This window comes from Eulemur rufifrons, chromosome 24, assembly GCF_041146395.1.
Source record: "Eulemur rufifrons isolate Redbay chromosome 24, OSU_ERuf_1, whole genome shotgun sequence".
In the NCBI taxonomy this organism is placed as follows: Eukaryota; Metazoa; Chordata; class Mammalia; order Primates; family Lemuridae; genus Eulemur; species Eulemur rufifrons.
The window spans coordinates 33,520,729-33,544,659 of record NC_091006.1 but is presented as its reverse complement, the minus strand read 5'-3'; the positions used below and the strand labels follow the sequence as shown (position 1 = coordinate 33,544,659).

At 36.9% G+C, this 23,931-nt stretch overlaps 1 protein-coding gene and 1 non-coding gene across 2 annotated transcripts in view; one reads left to right on the top strand and one right to left on the bottom strand.

Annotated features, from left to right (window-relative positions):
- The window catches only part of FRYL (FRY like transcription coactivator), a 211,089-nt gene that overhangs the window by 146,700 nt on the left and 40,458 nt on the right, over positions 1–23,931 (bottom strand). The window contains exon 3 of the mRNA XM_069458471.1: positions 15,247–15,378. The gene's annotated coding sequence lies outside the window, so the exon portion shown is untranslated. The remainder of the gene's footprint in view (positions 1–15,246; positions 15,379–23,931) is intronic.
- On the top strand, positions 19,463–19,566 carry LOC138375205 (small nucleolar RNA U13). Its single transcript, XR_011231457.1, has one exon. It is a non-coding gene; the product is annotated as a small nucleolar RNA U13 (small nucleolar RNA).

Below are 23,931 nucleotides of genomic sequence, written 5' to 3'. Positions count from 1 at the left end.
AATTGCTTCCTCAGCTTAGAACGGAACAGTCCAGACCCTGTAATCATACTTTCTTCTTTGCCCTCACAAACCGTACCAATTTGCTACCATTTGGCACAGTGCTAAGATATTATTATATCTTGAACAAAAAAAATCTGCTTTTTCTGAATATATTTAAAATCCATTCATGACATCCTAAGAACTCTAGACAGATATTTTTAAGTGCCTGAAACAATTTTTGAAGATATTGTTAATAAAAATCCAGATTTTAAAATTTCTATTCAAGAGCCCCTAGGTTTACTGCATTTGTGTTTTCATAACATACACAATGCATATTTATCACCTTAAAGGAAACTACAATGATTATTACTAACACACTTTCACTGTCACTACATGTGACACCGATGTTTGGCAAAGGAAAAGGGTATCCGCCCTCACAATGGGTCAGTCCTACTGGTGCAGAACAAGTAAAATTCTATGAACCATGGTAGGGGGAACATGCTATAGAATTTATTGCCCAAAGCAGGACTGTTTGAGCATGAAACAGGCGCAGTTATTAACAATGCCAGAACAGAGATGTGAACAACTACCCAGGGTGTGCAGAAACTTCCTGTGGGCACCGTGGCCACAAAGCACTGATCACAAAGCAAAGGCTCGCCATTCACTGCCAACACTCACCTTTCTGTATGTGCCCTATAATTGCCCCTCAATTTTCAATCAATGAAAGCCACCTTTGGTATCATTCTAGTTTTCAAACAGAGGGGTGAGTCAGCCAGGCTTTAATAAAGTAAAGGAGGAACCATCTAAACCAGGAAAAGAAAAGCCAATAAACTGCAGAGGTAACCAAATGTAAGGACAAAAATTACAAGTAGGAAGTAGAGGACCAGTAGGGTTAAGAACAAAAGATGAAAAGACTGCTGTACAATTAAATAGGCAAGCACAGGACACAGGAAGCTGTTTATGCATGGTTAACCTTAATCATAATGCGCTGTATTAAAAGTAATTCGGAAGAACCTAACTTTATAATCTTATTAGTCTTTAAAGCCCCATTCTAAATCTAGAAAATCAGAATCCCTTTTTCGTAAGATCCTCTAGATGATTCTTAAGCACATTAAAGTTTAAGAAGAGCTACCTTAAAATATACTAATATTAAAACTTCATTATCTTGCTTATGTCATTTTTAGCACACATCTATACTTACTTAAAGACAGAGAGTGGGAAAATTCAGATGCCTAAGAAATAATAGAGAAATTTTCTGTATTCCTTACAAAGAACTTCTCAGAGTTTTTTTTATTAATAAGTTCCTTCATCAAGTAGACTAGAAATATATATTAGGTTATTTCCTCTTGAGAACAGCGTAAGAAATCATCAGACGCCCTACCCAAGCTTGAATCACTTTAGAAATAGAAAAACACATCAAAAGTCTAAGTAAAAGAACAAAAGAATTCAGGTAAGGTTACTATAATTTACATCTGTAATATTTAAAATTATTTTGGATTACTGCTTGACAGTTTAAGTAAATCAACAATGGAATGTTTGCTTTGCTAGATACAGAATTTAGAAAAATATAATTCAACAGACAGACCGATCCTCATCCTGATCGCCACATTGCTACAAAGAATCACCCATGCTTTCCTAGGTAAGCTTTATAGCTAATTTTTTTAAAACGGAAAAATGACTAGGCTTAATAAATTTTATGATTAAAATCAGGCAAAGTGTGTATTCTATCCACATACGTGGCAGGCTGGGGTGGGAGAGAGGGGTGAAAGTAATGGACACAGCCTAGTGGACAATGAGCTCCATGTAGAAAGGCCCATGGAAAAAAATGACGGATAAATGCAGCCACTTTGGAACTCCCCATCGGGACATTGGGAGCACACGGGAAATGTGGCAAGCCGACAGTTGTCATCTACACTTCCAAAAACAGTCACAGAGTCATACATTTTTTTTAAACTGGAGAAACTTTAACACTCACTCACCATAATCTCTTTAATTTTATGAGACACTCCATGCCCAGAGAGGATAAGTGATATAGTTGGATCTCAAATCAAATAAATATTTATGGAGCACCCACGACAGGTAAAACACTATTCCAAGGGTTAATAGTAAATACATACAACTTAGTATAATATTGGACTCCTTATTCAAAGTTTCCATTCTCTGTTTCCCAGGTAAGTTGCCTGTATGCAGCTCTCTGACGTTAGCAATATTCTTTTCTGTACTCGAGCTTAAGGGTTGGAAAACTGGCCCATTGTCAATGTGCATAAACGAAGGTGGACTGGAAAACAGCCGCACACGTTCGTTCTGCATCACTTATAGCTGCTTTCGCTCTGCAGAGCCAGATCTGAGCACCTGTGACAAAGACCTGCGGCCTGCACAGCCTCAAATATTTACTCAATGGCCCTTTACAGAAAAGGTGTATTGCCCCTTGTTCTACCTGGGTCATTGTTTGCTCAATTTGAGGCCGGGTTTGGGGTTTGGTTTTCCACTTTCAAACTAAGGCTGGTTTCGCCTTGGGAACCACATCCAGCAATGTATGTGCTAGATGGTTTGCGGGAAAAGTCAGTGGGCTGGCTAACTGTGGCAATTGACAGCAGCCCTTGTTAACAAGGAAAAACTTGCTTTGGCCCTTAAAGGACGAGAACCGAAGGACAGAGGACTCTAACATTTGTTCAACAAACATTTACTAACTGCTTAATAAGTGCTTGCCGGTGGTCTCAGCTCTGGGGCTAGCTACACAAAAAGCAAACCGACTTAGTCCTCAAAGAAACCTACAGTCTGGTAAAAGAAACAATACTTTCATATTTCATGGACTAATAGAAGCTAGTGCACAATGAGTCAGAGTTCTAACTGAGGACAAAGAAAAATTACCTGAGGTTAAGGGGGCGAGGAAACTATTAACCCCAAGGATAGCCACATAAAAGCCCTCTACTCCCCTTGCAGAATTCCAGTTTCAGGAAGTCACCAGAATTGGAAGCTGTAACTGTGTGTAGTTATAGCCCCTCAACCCACAGGCCATTATCTGTACCCGGGTGGAGTCAACCGTTGGACCGTATATTGCTTCCTGAACTCCCTTTATGGCACCTTGTTTTTGTTTAACCTTCCTCGTACATGCCTTTAGTTACATTTTAAACTTAGCTCTATTCATCTTAACCTATTTTACCATTCTTTTTAACCACATCTTTAGTATTTTCCTTAGTATCTTCTGACAGACATTTTCATCGTCTTATCTTTTTGCACCTTTGATATTTCAGTGTGTTACCTGATATTTATTCAGTTACGTATTTTTCCTAGCTCCTTTTGCTGTAATTGCTTTATCTTAGAGTCAATACCTCTTTACTCTTGCATCTTAAATGAGAAACAAGCAGGGGTGATCATCGAAATAGTCATCTAGCAGGAAGGTGTTGCAAGTGAACAACTAGTGCGGGTGCCACCTCGGGGTGGCCCTGGTGTGCCCGAGACTCACCCTTTAGCTGAGGGAACTTAGGGTGGGGCGGGGGGACTGCAGCATCAGGAGCAACTGGGGGAGCAGGTTTGCGGCAGTGGCTAGATATCAACTGATATGAGGAACTGTAAGAATTTAACAACCAATATCATCCTACCAGTACACACTGCACAAACAGCCCCGAGTGGGAAACAACAGAGTAAGTCTGATAGAGAGGAAGCTATTCCAGGCCCCTTAGAAAGGGAGACAGGTGCACCTTTAGTTCAATTAAGTTTCTTGCAAGTTCTAAAAGCCAAGTAAATAAAGACGCTAATCCTATCTACATTTAACTGCCCCAATTTTTAATAAATATACATCCATGTAACTTGAGGAGACAATCTAAGAAGATCTTTCTTAAGAAATGATTAGGCTAACTGTAAAAATAGCCAAGAGAAATTACTTAAAGTAATCCTGTTATACTAACTTCCAAAATACCTTTGTGTGTGCATCACACAATCATTGGGCAGTAGAAAAGCACACACCGTGGACAAAAAAGGAAGCACACGGGTAGGCGCTGCAACTCAAGTTCCCAGGGGCTGTCCTGTAGCTGTAAGCCAAGTACTAAAATTTTTAGGAATTATGCACAATGAAAGACGTAGATTCCAATTCCTAGAATATTTTCTAGGATGGAATGCTCTGAGGTTAAATTCTGAATTAAATTGATTCATCTACCTCCAAATCAAAAAATCCAGAAGTTTTTGTGACAACAGCCACCATTTATTGAATGATACATCAATTTTATTGACAACTTTTTGTAATCCTGAAAACAATGCTAGAAAGAACATATGATTCAAATTGACTGGGGAGGTGAACTGGCCTAGAGGGATTAAGTAGCCTGTTCAAGGACACAAATCCAGTCCCTGATGGAGCTCAGCTTAATTTGGATCGAAGGTCCACGCACTCCTCAATATTTCACTGCCTGTCTGGCTCCCATCATGCCTATAAGGTCTTCCCAATATCCCTCCTTTATGGCAAGAATTCTCACAAGATCCAGAGATGGCACGAACACAACACTCCAATAAGGCTTCTCCTACATCCTCCAATGACGACAGCCTGAAAAGTGCTCCAAAGCCCCTTACTAAGGGAACCCACTTTGCATCAGGACGCTGTGAAAGCCCAGGGCTTCCGAACCCTGCACTCCTCCACACGCTTACACGGCGAGTACAGGGTAACATCCAGGCCAGGCTGGAAGCTCCGGAGCAGACTGATTATTATCTGGAACTCAGGTTCTTCCAGGACATGGCCCTGCACGGCAGCCTTTTGCTCACATCAGAATTCCAAACGATTCTCTGTCTCCTTCGGCTTCTCAGCACCACAAGCGGTTGGAGTATCACAAGGAAATCTCACCTCAATTTTCTCCCAGGACCTTCTTTAAACTCCCTAGGAATGGTCTGGTCTTCAGCAAAGACTTAAATCACTCTTTACTCCTCTTGTCCCCTTCTAAAAAAGAAAGTGGCCTGCCATGCTGCTACTCCACCCAACACCAGGAGTGTCAAACACAAACGTGCCAGGGGAGAGGAGCTCCCAAGAACAGGCAGGTGGCGGGGAGGCTGGTTCTTCAAGCAGCTCTGCGACGAAGGGGACCCGAGAAATGCAGCTGTGCACGGGCAGCCAGGCTGCCTTCCCGGTCCCTGTCGTGGTCAGGTCTCAGCACCGAGCCCTCCCCGAGCCAGCAGACGCTTTCAGACTTATGGAAACCACTTCCTGAAAACAGGGTCCTGTCCTCCTCGCTGTCCCCACCGGTGGACGATCTGATGCTGTCCCCAGAAGACATTGCAGGCTGGTTGAATGAAGGTCCAGATGAAACGCTCTCACTATGTCAGCGGCCCCCGCACCAGCCTGGCCCCTGTCACCCTCTGTCCCTTCCCAGCAGACCTGCCGTGCCAGCTACGTTTCCGTCCGGGCTTCCTGCATTCTGGGACGGCCAAGTCTGCCACCTGCACGTACCCCCTTGCCCTCAACAAGACGTTCTGCGAGCTGGCACAGACCCGCCCTGGGCAGCTGTGGGGGGACTCCACACCCCCGCCAGGGCCCCCTACGAGCGGTCACAGCACGGGACAGAGTCGTGGGGCGCTCCCCACCCCCCCAACGAGCACTGCTCAGACAGCGACAGTCCGGCCCCTCCGCAGCATCTCGTCCGGGTGGAAGGAAGTTTGCACGTGGAGTATCTGGGTGACAGAAACGCTTTCCGCCCGAGGCCGGCTCTGACTGTGCCACCACCCACGACGACGACGACACGAGTAACAGTCCCTGCAGGGGCGGCGTGAACCCGCGGCCCATCAGCACCGTCATCCGGCTGGACCGCCCGGGGGGTAACCGGCCGGGACCGGGCAGCTTTGCGGTGTGTGTTTGTGCCTGTCCTGGGCGAGCCCTGCCCCCAACTGCCCCCTGGGGCACTGAGCGAGCGCTGCCCACCTGCGCCGGCTCCTCTCCCAGCCGCAGCAGCAAGCACTGGACGGAGACTGTTCCACCCTTCAGATCTGCGGGCGGGAACGTTCTGGGATGTTCTGAATGAGGCCTTGGAAGCCAAGGATGCCCAGCCTGGGAAGGGGCCGGGGACAGCAGGCTTCGCTCCAGCCACCTGAAGTCCAGGAAGGGACAATCTACCTCCTGCCATAAAAAAAACTAACGTTCAAGAGAGAGGGGCCCGACTCGGATTGACGCCCTCTGCTTCTTGTCCCCCGTTGACAGCCCCCTAACCTGTACCCCACCTTCCCTGCCATTTCGGGACTCAGGTGTTTGAAACCCAGGCTTTTGCTATCCGTGTCCTCAGAAACACCCAGGAATTCTTCCGTTAGCCTTGGCCGGGCTCTGCTGAAGCAGCAGGCCAGCACCGGTATTTTGGGGGCGGAGTGGTGGGAACCAGGACACACTAGCTTTGCTTTTAAGGTTTTCACTGTGAGGAACGTTTGAGAGAGGTAAGAAAACGTTCTTCCATGTAAGGGTTAGATTTTATGATCAGCTGCACCCTGGGTTGGAAGCCCAGTTCTCCAGTGTACTAACCAGGCAGCCATTTCCAGTCGTTTAATGTCCCCCGGCCTCAGTGGCCACATCTTTGAGGACAAGTGCACCTACCTCCGAGTCTGTTGTGAGGGTTCACGAAATAATTTGTGTCTGATCTCAAAACCACCTTTTATTACATGGAGTCTGGAACTTGGCCCCCTCCTGGCGCTTGTTCCCTGTCCCTATCAGTGGGTGGGTTGGGAGTTTCCAAGTCTCCGCTGAGACTTTAACTCAGCCCTATGCTGTCCCACCTCTGGGTGAACCCTGGCACCGAAAAGGAAGTCTCGCCCCATCCCACACCCGGGAGGATGCCATCTCTTGTGTAGAACCCAGATCCACCAAGACCCGTTTTACTTCTTCCCCCAAATGCTCAGGGTCAATTTCTTCTACACTCTGCAAGGCACACCTGCATTTTTCACCCTCACCCCTTCTCTTCCCTTTTTATATCCCATTTTTAATCAGGTTCTTGTTTTACAATAGAACTTTGCTACTCAAACAAAAAACAAAAAAAAAAACTTGCTCTTCTGGATAGACAATTTAACCACTGAGAACAATGGTTCTGCAAAAACAAAACTGAAAAGATCACTTATAAAGGAAATCCAGTAAGTAACAGCAAGCCCCTTTCTTTCCTAGTGAAATACATACAGATAGGAGCTTTTAAAACTCAAGGAAAGGGCACTTGGAAGTTTATAAGAAGTGCTACATTTTGTTTTCTCGCTGCTAGTGACTTGCATTGAATACCTCGGAAGAAATATAACAGTATGCTATTTAAACATTTATATCCCATGGAGTCACTGACACTTTCTAATGAAACGGAAACTATACCTCAATAGTGTGCCTCTAAATTGTTTTGTAAAAGTCATGTGAAACAGCTATTAATTAGTTTATATTACCAGAGTGTTATAAAAAATAATTATGAACTGTTTATTACAGTGAAGGGGTCTCAAAGAGTAATGCCATATATATAGTGGAATTAAAGTTTTTCCTATTGAAACATATCTCAACTAAAATGAAACCATCCCAAAAAGAATATGTTCTTTAATAGAACAATTAAACTGGATAAATATACTAGTCTTTTTTTTTTAAGAGGCAGGATCTTGCTATGTTGTCCAGGCTGGAGCACAGTGGCTATTTCACAGGTGTCATCATTGAGCACTGCAGCCTCAACCTCCTGGGCTCAAAGCAATCCTCCAGCCTCAGTCTCCAGAGTAGCTGGGACCACAACAGGTACGCACCAATGCACCCAGAAGATACAACAGCCTTAGAAAAATGTATTTTATACATAAAGATTCAAAAGCATCAAACAACACTGCAATGAGATACAGTAGAAGAAGCAAATGCCTAACTTTAAAACAATGGCATGGCTATACCACTTAGGGGCCAAATAATTTGCTCCATGAACCTTCAAAATTTTGATAACAACCTATTTCACAGAGCTGTCAAGAGGACTTAGATAACGTTCACGCATTCAGTATTTATTCAGCAACTATTATGTTCCAAGCCCTGGAACACATCAAACAAAGCAAAGTTCATGCTTAGTTTATATTCTATTCTTGGTGGCGGGGCTGGGGGATGGAATATGTACTAAATAGGTAAAACAAACGAGATCATTTCAGTTACTGGTAAAATAAAACAAGGTAATAGTGCCCAGAATCTAGAAGGTGCTCGTATGTTTCTTTCATATTTAATGTTCATATATACCTTCTTCTGTTCAATACATCGTTTCTGTTCTTCGTTAATTATAAAAATCAATGTTATATTTTTTGTCACATTAACACTTATTCTTAACTCCAAACATAATGCACAACAAAACCAAAATTAAGGTTGATTCTATTGGAATAAACATAATCCAATCCTGGAGATATAAAGACTTTGTAACTGTCACAACAGAAGTTTATGGAAACACACACATTACCCAACTTTGAGGATCTGACTCATGACTATATCTATTATCCATTGTTCTTCTATAGTCAGAAAACATTATAGTACATTCTGAATTAGGAAAGAGAATTTTCTTCCCACCAACTTTTATGCCTGAAGATAAATATTAGAATTGGAACATATAATATCGGAGAAATCAGTCTTTGATGACATGATTAGGACTCTACACAAAACAGTATAAGGATATTTATAATCTCATGAATAAGATAGGATTACATAACATGTGATCATTTTGACTCCTTTTTTATTAAGGAAGTAGGGATAGCAAATAAATGATTTACTTCTTTAATAAAATTGCAACATTATATACCTATGTATTATAAAGAGTTCCTTTATTGTAAATATAACTGTTGGCTAATCATGTAATAAAAAATCCATTAAAGTAGGAATCAGAAAAAAAAAAAATCAAGAAGTCCAATAAAGGTTTTATTTTTAACTTGAAATATAAAATCTATGTTTATTCTCCAGCCTTTTGTAGTGCCAAGACCTTATCTTGTAAGGTGCATTTGCTAATTACACCATTATCTTTCTTGCCTAAAACCAAACCCATATACATTAGCTATGATTTCCAGTTCAATTTCTTCAAAGTGGCAAGGGAAGTTGAAGGTACCCAAGGGCAAAATCCTTCCAATTTTGTATACTTCTCTGGCCTATGTGTAATTCAAATGTAAAATTTTTTTAAGAATTTGTCTTTATGGAGTCTAACCAAACCACTCAATTTTGTTTACACTGAAAGAAGTCCTTCTTTTCAATCTCATACTTTACTGGATTATGTAATATCTAATTAAATTACATAATCACAATAACAAGTATAACTGGCATAAGCAGTTTTGTTTAAAAATACCAATTCTTACTAAGTTCACAACTTAGCCTGTTGGGAGCAGAAATGTTGGCAGGGAACGTCAACAGTGTGTAGTGCACTATAGGCATTTTAAAATATATTTCACAGAGGAATAGAGGATATTGGTAAATCCAGTGGGTTTGGAAACTTATAGAAAAATTTCTAAATATTAGGTTACTTAACGGTTAAAAAAAATTATCAAAAAGAAAAATGCTCTTAAACTATCAACCTTCTGCAAATGTCTCAATTCTGCACATATTTTCACTAAAGAAATCACAAGCTTCTTTAAAGAATTCTATAATTAAAAGTAGCAGGTAGATTTCTATATATTCATAGCTGGATTTATTCTCAATTGATCCGCCCACAAAAGCACAACTGTCAGTCCATACTACAATCTTATCTAACATGTCTTAGAAGTCACTTTTTAAGTATCAAATTAATAATTAAAGAAGTTGGAAACAACCAATTTAAGTACAAAGCTATGAGATACATACTGGTTTTTCTCTAATAGCTCCTTCTTTGCATTATTTGTATGAAATCTCTCCACACCCTCAATTTCTCCTTTTGTTAAATGAACAAAACTGTAACACACCTTAAGTGAACTGTACTAGTTCATATTTTTATGACGTCTGGCTAAACCACTGCATTATCTCTATCCTAGAACTGCCAGTAAACAGGAAGTGAGATTCACTTATGTTGAATTGGAACTAACCTATGTATAGGTTGGTGTGAACCATGGGCTCTATTCCTATTGACGATACAAATCTAGTGTCAAATCTTGAGATTCAAAACAAGGACTTTGATCAGTACATTGAAATTTAAAAACCAGACTTTAAAATGAAATCTCTCTACATAAATAACCAAAGAACTTCTTTAAATTAACTTTAATAGTCATTTCCTAAAGTCGAGTTTCATTTACTTTGTTTTCTCTCCCCCACCCCCAGCCCTGAATTGTATTTTTGAAGAGAAAAACTGGTCAAGAGTTACCCCACAAAGAACCTACAGCCTCAGACGTTTCGACAGACATCAGGTTCTTCAGTACTCCATGATTTTGCTTTGTTCTGACCTTGATTAGTAAAAACAGATATATACTATGGAACATTCTTAATCATTAAATTGATTGCTTATTTGCAAATATTTAAACACCAAGACCAACCATATAGGTTGTGACACAGTGAAGAAAGTGAAATGATTCCAGAATGAAAGTGAAAAGAAAAGGAAATTTTTAATATCTTAAGTAACTGCACAAATTCGTATTTTCACTTAAGCATACATGCTGTTGAACCCAAAACTACGTGCTGACAGATTTATAGATATTAACTGAAATTAAGAAGCACCAATCCATCAGTGGCCTCATCTCCATTTCACCCGCCCAAATGAATGAAGAATATAAAAAACTGATGACTTTTAATTCCAGTATACTGAAGATATCAATATCTATTTCTTGTTAAAATTTAAAATCTCCTTCATTCTTTTACATAGTTGATATTTTTAAAACAGAAAATATGGTTTCTTATGAATATGACACTATTTTTTAAACTGGCACGAAACAGTGTTAGGGAAAATACAAGGTAATGGGAAATTTCATATCTTGCCCTGGGGAGCTTAAACTGAGAAAGGTTTTAAAGGTAACTTGGCATCGTCTATCAAAATTTAAACTGCAGTAGGACAGAGGATATGAGAGGCTAGGAAGGGTAGGGAGAAGGAGTCTTATGGAGAAATTTGTTAAAACAAAAAATTGTTTGATTTTTAGATAAGAGGAATAAGTTTACGTGTTCTATTCTACTATAGGATGACTATATGTTAGTTTCAAATAGCTAGAAGGAGGATGTTGAATGCTCCCAACACAAAGAAATGATAAGTATCATTTGATAATGATAAGATGATGGATATGCTAATTGTCCTGATCTGATCACTACAGATGATATGTATCAAAACATTACCATGTACCTCATCAATATGTACAATTACTATTTGCCAATTAAAAATAGTAATTTTTTAAAAATTTTAAATGCATATAGAAATATATACTAAGAGGCAATCACCCAAAGGTATAAAGTGATATATAAATACATAATTTTTAATAACAAAAAATTAAAGTCATTCTAAATCTTCCTCAATAAGAGATTAATTGAATAAATTGTTATATCCACACAAGGAAGTACATTTTACATGAGATAGAAAAATGTCTATGATGTATTAAATGAAAACACAAGTAACAGAACTATTTGGACAATAAATCTCATTTTTTTTAATTCTACTAATGAAAATGTATATGTGCACATTTAAAATATCTGTGTATATTAAAATATGCATAGAAAACAGCTATAATATACATCAAACTTGCAAAAGGTTGACTGAAACTCTCTCCTGCTAAATAGTACATTAATTTATATCAGCAGCTATTTACTCCCTAAATTTAAAAATTCACATAGAACATATTTTAATCAGAAACTTTAAAACTTGAAGAATTTTTCTATCTTTTTCCTAAAGCATTTTCCTTTCCTCTAATATTTGCTAGTTACTATATGCAAACTAAATCTTATCCTAAAACATATTGAATATCATCCCCTCGAACTTTAAAGAGCATTATTTTCAACTTTGCAGGATTACATACAACAAAAGTACTTTGCTACAAAATAATCTTCACCCCAAATATTCACTATCTTTAAAACAAAACAATGGAACATATTTTTAAACAAAATTTAAGTGGTTTCTACAGCAATAGATCAAATGCTGCATGTTATTTTGTTTACATATCCTATGCGTGGTAACAATAACATCTTTTCAATAACACCTCATTAAAACATTTTCCAAAGATCACTAAAACTGTTAAATTTTTAATGGTTTTATCTTGATTTATGGCATAAATATTTCTCCATCTAAACTCAAAGCAAAAATTTCATTATTAGAAGAATTTAGGCCAACTATTATAGTTAACTTATTAAACATTTTTAATATCTAAACTTTCCAAAATAAAGATTCATGCTTGCTAGAATTTATACTTGTAAAAATAAATTTTACTTTCCTAAAACACTTTTTTTTAAAGGATTGAAAGAAATACGTTTTCACTTTACCTAGTCGTCGACGTTGGCATTTGTCACAATAACTTTGATTGCAGTTGGTTCCACCTTGCCCACCTACCATCTTCTCTGAAGAAAGCGAACTAAGACGTCTCATCTTAAGTAACGTTGGGGAACTTTCCTGAATATTAGCATCCAAAACCACATCTCCCGAAAAAATAGGAGGAACAACTCTCTTTAAAAAATCCATTTTAAGGTTCTTCTACTATGCCCACAAGCACACAGAAAGGTGCCCGTACCAACTTCCTTGATGAGAAGTGAAGGCACACTATTTGTGTCAAAGAGCAAAGAAACGTCATGTGAATTTAGGCGGTGCTAAACCCCGGTAGGTCATCTGCCAGCTGTTCTGAAGCTGATTTTTAAGGACATTCACTGTTCATACTGATAACAAACCAAACAGCCATAGACCATGAAACTGCACTTCATGTATACATAAATACACACGTGTGCATGGACAATGGGTGTTAACAGCAATATCAAGACCATAAAATGTTCAACATCCATCTGGTTTAACATTTACACTTTGAAAACCTGCACTGTGATAATGTAAACACGAATTTACTTTGGTCTCAGGTACGTCTTCCTTTTAAATAAACTTACAGCTGAAGTGTGAAACAGTAACTTGCATCCAAAAGACAATTCTTATTTTGAAAATTCACTAATAGACCTCAGGAACATCAACTTTTATAAAACATGAAAAGGAATCATTCAAAACTTTATACTGTATTATGAATATTCCAATGTACTTGTAAACAAAAAAAAAACCTCCTTATTACAATCGATCATACTTATCAATGGTAGTGGTAAACACCTTGGCATGAATTATTTAAAAAATAATTGCTAATTTAAAATATATAGATCTCAAAAAAATTGGAGAATTTAAAATATTTAAATTCAATTAATACAAAATTATATAATTTGTTTTAAAAATAATTGAGCATTCTATTAAATATTTTAAAATAGCAAAGTAGCTGATCCTACCGCCCTAATGTAATCCAGAGGTATGACAAAACAGTCCAATGAAAGGATGTCTACAAAAGACGTAGAAAGCTGAAATTAATACCTTCTCTCTCTTCCTTTGCCTGCCCTCTGGTGGGGGTGCCAAGTGAGTAAGAAGGAAATGAAAAAACCAAGGAAACAAATAGAGTAAGCCCCCTAAGTAATCATATTTACAACTTTGAATGATATACAACCATTTTAAAAATCTGATTCACTTAGCGAAACATAACCACAATCTCATTCTTCCAATACTCAACATGAAGAAAATGATTTACATAGTATTTCAAAAGATGAACAAAAATGAACTATATAGACAGAAGGAAAAAAATGGTTGTAAAAGAAAAACAAGTACATTTATGGCTCGAAATTCTTTTTTTTGTTTTTTTATTTCAGCATATTACGGGGGTACAAATGTTTAGGTTACATATATTGCCTTTGCCCCAACTGAGTCAGAGCTTCAAGCATGTCCATCCCCCAGACGGTGCGCACCACACCCATTAGGTGTGAATATACCCATTCCCTCCTCCCCCTCCCATCTGCTCGACACCCATGAATGTCACTACTATATGTGCACTTAAGTGTCGATCAGTTAATACCAATTTCATGGTGAGTACATGTGTTGCTTTGAATTACTTAGTTTTTAATCCTTATTCTTCTACCACATTACTTAAGAAGTCAACTACTCTTTATTTCATTCATTTAAAAGATTAATTGAAGGTCCTTTACATGTAAAGCATTAATATAGTATTAAGACTCAGAGAAAATTTAAGAATTTATTAATACAAGTCCTGTCTCTGGGACTCCTGTAGTAAAAAGGAAAAACACAATGGAGTCAAGTAAAAGACTTAAATTTCTTGCCCTAAAGCAAGACTGTATCTAATAGGGAAAAGAAATGGCTTTTAAAAAATGTTTCTAAGTAGTAGATTCTCTCTCTTAATTCTTGAGCATAAAAGGATCAAAATTAATATCCAATCAGCCTATTAACCACAAACAGAAAGAACAACTGATTAGAATCATATACCATATGCCTTATTATGCCTAAAAGTTATCACTATGCTTTCTAAGGTGTTTCCTTTCTCTCTCTCTCTCTCTCTCTCTCTCTCTCGATATGATTTCATGTTCTTTACCTCTTGTGTCTGTGGTTTTCCTCAGGTCCCTCTGCAGGTCTTCCTTATCTATGAAGCCCAGAAACAAACACATGCTAATCGTAGAGAGGAAGCTACCTTCATGCTTGTTCATGACACACAAGATAGCCATCCCTGTCACTATTAACATCACCATTCTACACTGCACTTTCAGCTGCAGAAAGGAAGGGGTTAAGGTAAAGGGTGAAGGATTAGATAGATGTTGTAGAATAGACAGTAAGATGTTTCTCTGATTTCCTTCATTCAACGAGTATTTGCTGAGCGGCTTCTCCAATGTACTTTGCAAGATACAAAGGCATCGAAGATACGTCTCTCTCCCCAAGAGGCTTACTGTTTAAGAAGGAAAATAAACTCTCACAATCACAACACTCTCTGTAGGGTTGACTACAACTTTTTTTGAGCCTGCACAGCAATTTCCTCTGCCCAATCTGCCTCCTACCTCCTCTCTACATAGGTGTTCATCCCTAATAAACATCGTGGAAGCATCAGCTTCCAAAGGACCCACCCTGAGACATATAACAAAGGGGAAAGCATGGCATTCCAGTGACAAAACTGTATCCATTACTAGCGGAATCTACAAAGAGGAAATGCCATAAAGCCTTGTTTATGTTGATATTTCTAAGCACTTTAGTTGATTATCACAACTTTGAACTCCTAATAGTTACGGGATCAAGAAATTATGACAGAATCTAGTAGCTAAAATACAGCATTTAACAATCTTTTTAGACCTCAGTCACTATTTAGCCTTTAGAAAATTAACTATAATCTTACCGTATCACTCGAGACAGTAATTTCTTGGTGGTAACTTGGCTCATCTAATGCTGACTTTGTGGCTTTTGAGTAGTTTTGAGAATTAAGCATTTAGCTGTTAATCATCCACAATTCCAATAAATGGCTTCAGCTCTGGAAAAAAACAAAATACAACATTTACACATGAGGTATGTTTATACTAAGTACATTTGTGTGTTCTTCATATCCAGCCTTGAATTTCAAACTAATACAAAATTATTGAGAATAATTTTGAGCCCCTCATTATCCCCAGCTTCAACAAGTAACTCATGGCAAATCATGTTTCATTTATATCTTCATCCACTCCTCAACCTCTATCCCACCACTTTGGATTATTCTGAAGCAAATTCCAGACATCATATCATTTCATCTGTAGATAAATCAGTACGTATTCTCTGAGACAAAGATTTACTTGTTAAACATAAGCCAATACCCTTATGATTCCATTAATACATTAATAATTTCTTTATAATATCAACAAGCAATCAGTTCTAAAATTTTCCCAACTGTCTCATGAGTCTCTTTTTAAGAGCTTGCCTTAATCCAAGTCTAAACAAAATCCATACAGGCAATTGTGTCTGTGTCTCTTAAATCTCTTTTAATCTATAGTTTTCCTCCTCCCTTTCTTCTCTACGTAGTGACAGATACTGCTTTTACTAGCCAATAATTAAATACGCCAACACCTTAATTATTCAATACATTTAATAATACATTATTTTATTTACTAAAATAAATTTAGATTTACAAAATAGTTTCTATGTCTACTAGGCCTAATATTTATCCCATCTATATATAATGTTTGGTATGCATAGTTTTCAAAGTCTAATTATAATAACTCTGAGGGGTTCGTGGACCATGAATTATGGTACCATATCCGTGATACTTTGATGAGTCCTAGGAATAAAACCAATGACCACGGGGAGTTGTCTTTTTACCATGTATAAGGACTCACATGTAATATGCACATTCCATGCTGTATTACCATTAAAGGTCTTGGCATTTTTCAATAGTTGAATAAGCCAAATTTTCAATCTAGCATTGAAACTCAAATTAACCTTATTTTATAATCATAACCAGTTTCTTATTATTTTTTTCTGTTTAATGACTTTAATCCCCAACCCAACGAAAAGGCTAACTTCCTAAAATATTGATTTTGTACTTAAAACTGTTAATTTGAAATTCCTTTAGCCAAGAGAGAAAAATATAATATTCCATTTACTCACAGGCATAATCAACTAAATCATGACTAAAGCCAAATATTCAAAGTAAAAAATATAGTAAATATGAATAAAACACTAAGTTGTTTACACTAGTTCATAATCAGTATAATTCAGACTCATTGCAATTTTTGACTGTCCAATCAAATATTTCTAAATCTATTAACAATGTGGTATCTGCAATTCTGCCATAATTTCTTGATACCTTAACTTATCTTAGGCTCATAGAATCATCTCTCCCTCAAAGCAAACTTATGTGACAAACAGTATATCATGTCTTACGGGTACAGTAATGTACTGGACAGTATTTAATGAGATTTAAACTATTTTTCACTTTCACTTCCGGGAAGAATCACAAAACCAATCACCGCTGGAGCACGAAGCAGTTTTAGGGATACTGCAATAATCTCATCCAGGATTAATTTGTACCACCCACGTCCGGGTATTTCGTTTTGCTTTGCTTTTGAATAATCTTCTGTTCAGACATAGCAAGTGCTAATGCCATGCTTTTTATGTGCTTACTCTTCTTGTAAGCACACTGTCACTGATTTATGACATGTTAAGACTTCCCAATATTTGTTCAAAATTTTTTAATGCCTCTTCAGTAGACACAGAACTTTCCTGTTTTCAACTTTTCACTTTTGATAAAATAAACACGTCTTTTGGTTACCCTGGAAAACAGTGGGTTTATACGTCTCTGGCTTTCTTTATAGGTTATAATTCTTTTGCTAGGGCTGAGAGGGCTTTTTGGGGGGGGGGGGTGTTATCTGTTTTCTTACATGCCAACCACTTTTTCATCTTGTCTCCATACATACAACTTCACATGGGATTTATTTTTATTTTCATTTCATCTGAGGGATTTTGCAGAACATTTTATCTGTTAAAAAATAATTTTTCCTATTACTTCTATGATACTACTTTCGAAACAGTAAAGGTTACAGAGGTTAGTTAACTGCACATGGTCATGCCACACACACGATCATTGCTGGGTTTTTTCTTATTTCAGAAGAAGATGGTCAAATAAACAAGGACATCAGTTGGTATTTGACAACACTTGAAAACTGTAAACAGCCAAATAGCACAAGCTTTGAAGGGCAAGACTTTTCACCCACAGCAGGAATAATCTAGAAGCTTCCTTGTGTAATAAATAAAGTGAACAGTGGCCCAGCTCCGATGTTCGGACGGACCTGAGGGCAAATGAGGTCTTCCAGGGAGAGTCTTGCTTCACTGCAGTTCAGAAAGTAAAAGAGAAAGCTGAATGGGTATTTAGATAACACATTCACCTCATTTCCTTTTTGAGTAAAACTTCTAGAATTAGTAACAGAAATGCCATAAATTTAATTACCTTACTTTCAGGAACACATGTGATGTGCGTATCTCTGATAGACATTAATATAGGAAATAATAACCTCAAGCAAATAAAGCAAAAATTAACAGTAAATGAATCTCAGTGACGTTTATTACAGGATTCGATCCTTGTCTGTATGCTTTGAATATTTAATAATTTGAAGAGGAGAACAATGAAGTTACGGTGCCTGGCACAAAGTAAATTTGAGCTCAACATGAAGAACAACTTAATTATTATTAAGTAATAAAAAATCGGCCTCATAAAGGATTGAAGTCCCTGCTCCTTGAGTTTTTAGGCAAAGGTTGCTAGGAATGCTAACATTTCTATGGAGTGTTATAGAAAGGGTTATCCCACCAGGTAAAAAGATTAGGGTAAATTACTTCAAAGATCCCAACTCAAACCTCTACATTTGACTTCAAAATGTATTTTATATTATACTTGAACACTAGAGGGTGGTGACCTAGAATTCACATTTCAACTAAAGAAAGAAACTGTACTGCAAGATGTGAGATCTATGAGGACCAACTCCTGCCCTTCTATTGAAATTATTCTGGGAATCTTACAGGCCTCTTAAAATAATGCAAACCCCAAATGATATGAATGTCTGATAGCCTTGTTGAGTGAGGATGCAAGAGTTTTCAAATAAACTTAAAATGATTACAGCTCCCAGCTCCCTGATGCCACAGATTTCACAATGTAGACACAGAAAACATAAAAATGCAGTAAGATTTTTTAATCTGCTAAAGATTGCATAAAACATGAAAAGTCTACACTCAAATAATCAAATGCAGACAGCAAACAATTATTCAAATATCTCTTATGTCTGGTAAAACGCATAAAGAATTTATGGTCATTCCTTTAATTACCAAAGAAAATTCACGATTCATACAATTAACAGTGGTTCTATTCCATTTCAATTTTTAAATAATTTGTTTTTTTCTCTTATTTTAGAAATACTATAATTTTTACAGTTTTTTAAAATGGACTTGCATTTTAACCTTCTCTCATTTTTTAACCTTTTCCCAAATTTCAATTTTGAAGAGCACAAAAACATATTACGCTGACTAATGTAATTGCAGATCACATTATACGGCATGCTAAAAATGCTGTGTAATGATACAGAGCTAGAATATTTGGGCTTCACTGCAAAAATCTAAATCTCTTGTGGATACAGCAATGTTCTCTGCAGGTAAACTTTTCCAACATTTTGTTGATTTTACATTTTCAGCCAGAACAGCCATTATTGTCATACTACTTGATCTAATGAAAAAAAATCAGCAAATTTTCCATTCACACTTTTAAAGGGAAGTTTTCTATAAAGTTTTCATTCACTGAACCAAATGAAAACAGCATCACAGTAGTACAATATTTTCTTATATACTGGAGGATAAGTATGTATTTTTAGAATACTTTTCCTATTATATTTTCGTGTTGGCAGAGGAAAATGATAGTCAACCACAAATCTATCACACAGAGACCTTCCATTCTACCTACTCATCCATACTTCAACACAACAGAAAAATTTGGGGCCAATGTAGAAGTAGTCCAGTGATACGATAATCCGGCAGGTGCTTCTCTCCAGCCCATAATCTGGAATGCACTTTCACCTCCAACCTCCAAGACCCGCTACTAGGTCCTTTTGCAGCGGACAGGTGTGACGACTGTGTTTTCACGCTCACATGTGAGATGTGCCTCCCTCCAACCTGGTTACAGTGTAGGCACATCATCCATGTGACATGAACTCAGAGAAAAAAATTCATTTATAGAATCCATTACTATAACTACATCACACACAAATTTACAGAAATCATACATTCAACAAGTCTTTATGAAGCAGAACTATCTGCCAAGAACCGGGGACAACAGAGTCAATAACACAAAAGTCCCTTGCCTCTTGGGGCTGACATTCTAGCGGGTACTTAAGCTTTTTGGAGTCATTCCTTTGCAAACCTGAAAAAGTTTGCAAGGAAGTAGATACTTCTTCCAAAATGCAAACATTTACCTAATTTTGCAGAGTTGCGAGCCTTCCTGATCCAACCACTGATTACGGAATAAAAGCCACTGATAAAAATCTTCCTCATACTTATTTTTCTATATCTACCGTTTACAGTAGATAGTTTCACAATTTTACTACTCATAGTAAAAAGTAGTAGTACTTCTTTTTTTCCATTAAAGTACTTACCATACTTCAAATTTCAATAGAACGTTTTCTATTTATTCCACTTGTACTGTTCATGAATTTCTAGACTGTCAGATTACCTTTATCAATCTTGGTCTTTCCAGAATAACTGATCCTAATCTCTTCAAGCTTCATATGAAGACTTTCTCTTTCTGATTTGATTAATTATTCTCTGGATGCCCTTAAGTTAAAATGTCCTTCCCTCTGCTCAAACCTGCAGGTAAAGTCTTTGCAAAAGTCTCCTACAGAGTCTCTAGAGGAAGATATATTCAAGAGAAACACATAATAAAACCTTAACCGTTTAACAGAAATTGTCCATTAATTAGCCAAAATTTTCTTTCTTGTCATACAAAGGGAATATGTCACCCCTTAGAAAAAACTGTCTTTTTACACTATTATGTATCAGTAATAATTAAATTTTTTTTTAAATTTTAATTGTCTTTTTATTTAAACATGCAACATCTAAAACACTTTTTAGGGTTATTGCAGTCTCTTATGTGTTATGCCTTTTAAATGTATAGTTTTAGAAGTTATACAATGGGAATTGTTCTATCTAATTACAATCCTAAGAGCCTATAAAATCAAACAGAAAATTCGCATAAATTTGATAGGTATATTTCATACATTTTTATAAAACAATTTGCAATAAAAGAGTTTCCAAGCTAATCCAAAGTTTAAGTTAGAGAGAAAAATGAGCAGCTGCCCAAGATCACAAAGCAAGTAAATGACCACAATTTAATCTCCAGAGTTTGTCTTTCTCTTTTTCCCGTGTTGACGGCCTCCAGCAAGCTTAGAGAGGCCCGACTTCTGTAAGAGAAACTATGAAAGCACAAATTCCCACAGACAGTTTAGATGACCTATTTCTCCCAAATTTTTAGCCCCAAAAAACTTTTCTAAATTTAAGGAAGATCATTTGTCCCCTGCAATCTCACAACTTGTATCGAAAGCCTTTGAAATGTTTATGATCTTTGACCCAGTAACTCCACTTCAAAGGGCTTATTCTACAAAAATAATCAGAAATGCACATACAGATTTATTTGCAAAGATGTTCACTGTACTAGTATTCCTATGAGCAGAATATTACAATAGGAGCAAAGACAAGGAACAATTGAAAAAAATCATGGTAAATTCATAAGATGAAATGTTACCAATTTTAAAACGAGATATTGACCATTATGCCATAATATTCATCATAAAATTCTAAGAAGTGGAAAAACAAAACAATATTTATAGTATTTTCCCAACTATCGAGATAAAATTACATTTAAAAGCAAAGAATAAACCTCAAAGGCCACATTTGAATTGTCAAAGTATTCGATCTCTCTATGCCTCTGTTTCCTCATCTATACAATGAGGAAAATAAAATCTTTTAGGGCTATTTTGAGAATTAAGTGTAAAAGATAAAAAGATACTGCTTGACACATAATAACACTGAGTACTTATTATTTATTAACTTATATCACATGCTGACAGTCAACAAAATTTGCAACAATTTCTCTAAAAATTAATGAAGAAATAAAAATTACTCATAATCCTAACACCTACAGATAGCCACTATTAGTCATGATTAATAGTGATTATTATCAAGTTTAGAAATTAATATCAAGGTTAATTTCTTTCAAGTCTTTTAATACACATTAAACATTTTATACAACTAGAGTCATATTACATAATATTTAGTGGTTATGAAATATTATTTCATAAATATGGTATCTTCATTTAATCATTCCACTAATGTTAACCATTAGGTTCAATTTTTCACTGCCGTAAATAAAATAACACTGCAGTGACTATCTTGATTGGTGTCTTTGTACACAATTCTGACTTTTCTCTTAAGAAAGAATCTTGAAACAGAATTGCTTTCTCAAATGGTATGAAATACACTTGGCTTTACTCTCCTACTGACCTGTATAAAACATAGACACACACTGGCTGTTCAAAAATGCCAATCTCCCCCTTTTCTCCATAGGTTCTTTAAAAGCTGTTAATTGGCCTTTTCATTTTTCTGCTTTTTGGTACAACTGCTTGCCAGGTATTTTTTTTTTCCATTTATTTCATTTAAAGGATCCTGCTTTTCCTTTATATCACTCTAACATCCCATACACAATTTTAGTGTCCATAATTCAGTACATTCTTCAAAAAGGTTAAGATTCTATTTTACCTGTCTAAAAATGGAAGTCCTTGACTTTTAGAAATACGTACTGAAATATTTACAGATGAAATGTTGTGACACAGGAAATGCATCAAAATAATTGGGACCTGCAGAAGGGGAGTGGGTACAGAGGTGACAACGGCTTGATAAATGCTGAAGCTGAGGAACAGGCACGTGAGCATTTTTTCTAGTGTGCTCCCTGTTTAAATATTTTTTAAACGATTTTGGTGGGAGGAAATTATCTTTAAAATGTATCTTTACAAGAAAATATAATTATTAAAATAGCATCAAACAGTTATGATTTAGCTCCTACCATAGATCTTAGAGGACAATAATTGAGCGATTAGAAAAATTTAGTGATAAGAAAAATAACGACATCAAAAATATTTAAGCCAAATTCAGAAGTGAAGTAAACAACTACAGTGTTTAGCCTCTCTCAATTATACTTGCCAGTAATTCCCACAGATGAAAGCATACTACAATGCATTTTTCCAAACCATGACTTCAGCATACCATGCTGATTCTCCAAAACAATATTAGTATTTATATTGTGCATTACAAGGACACAATTATGCCTCTGTGTGTGCCCACATCAATATTTGATAAGTAGTTTTATTATGTACTAGTATTAAATAATCCAAATTCTCTTGGCGTCTAAATCACATCTTGGTACCAAGTTAGGCACATCATAAGCAATACTTACAGATTAACAGTTAGAGCCACCAACCTGTTCTGTTTGTACCCAGAGGCATCAAGCAAAGCCAGCATAATGAAAAAACTACCTCACCGCACATCTTTTATTAAGACGTATTGTGGGAAAATATCACCCGATTTCTGTGTAGAAAACACATTACCTTGGAGTCAGGTCATGATCTCAAGGGTACACAGCAAAAAGGCCAAGTAGCATATCTGGGGACGGAGGGATCAAAGGCTGCTCCCCGGGTTTAAAGCAAGGGGGGAGTGGACAGATTAGAGATAGGTCTTCCAAACTCTTTCCGCCACAATAAAAAACTGCATTAAAAAAAATATTCATAGTACACTTTAAATAACTACCCAGTATACATATACCTGATATATGATATTTTAAGCAATCTGCAGCATACTTTGATAGTCTCTAAACTATTTAGGGAGGAAAGGGTGTTATACTCTAGTCATTTCCCACCAAAATACTTCTTGACTTCACAGTTTGTAAATCCCTAGACTAAAAAAACTGGGCTGCATCTCCCCTGCTTACTGAGCAAAGGGGACAACAAAATGGGTAAGAATTAGGGACTGCTGCTCAAACACAGCCCTAAAAGAAGGTAATCTCCAAAGTTTCTTCCTGAAAGAATTCCTAAAATTCTGTGGTTCTAATGGTTGCTGTCAGGTTGTAATCCCCTAAAGGGTGTACACATTATTCCATCTCCCACAGAGACCAGCAAAGTGGCTTTCATATAAATAGTAAAGCACTAAGTCAAGATGTATTAAATTCCACCGATAATGCGCAAACTAAGCATAAATGTCAAGGTCTCAGTCATTTAAATGTGAGTTTTCCACACACTATTAAACGTAAAAATCAATGCTATTGTATGGTATTTGAAAATTCATAAGTGTTAAAATGTTAAAACATATGCACCGTATTATATATATGTATATATATTTGTGTGGGGTGTAATGCGCGTCACAAAACACACAAAACAGGCCAGGCACGGTGGCTCATGCCTGTAATCCCAGTGCTTTGGGAGGCCGAGGCAGGAGGATCACTTGAGACACCAAGAGTTCAAGGCCAGCC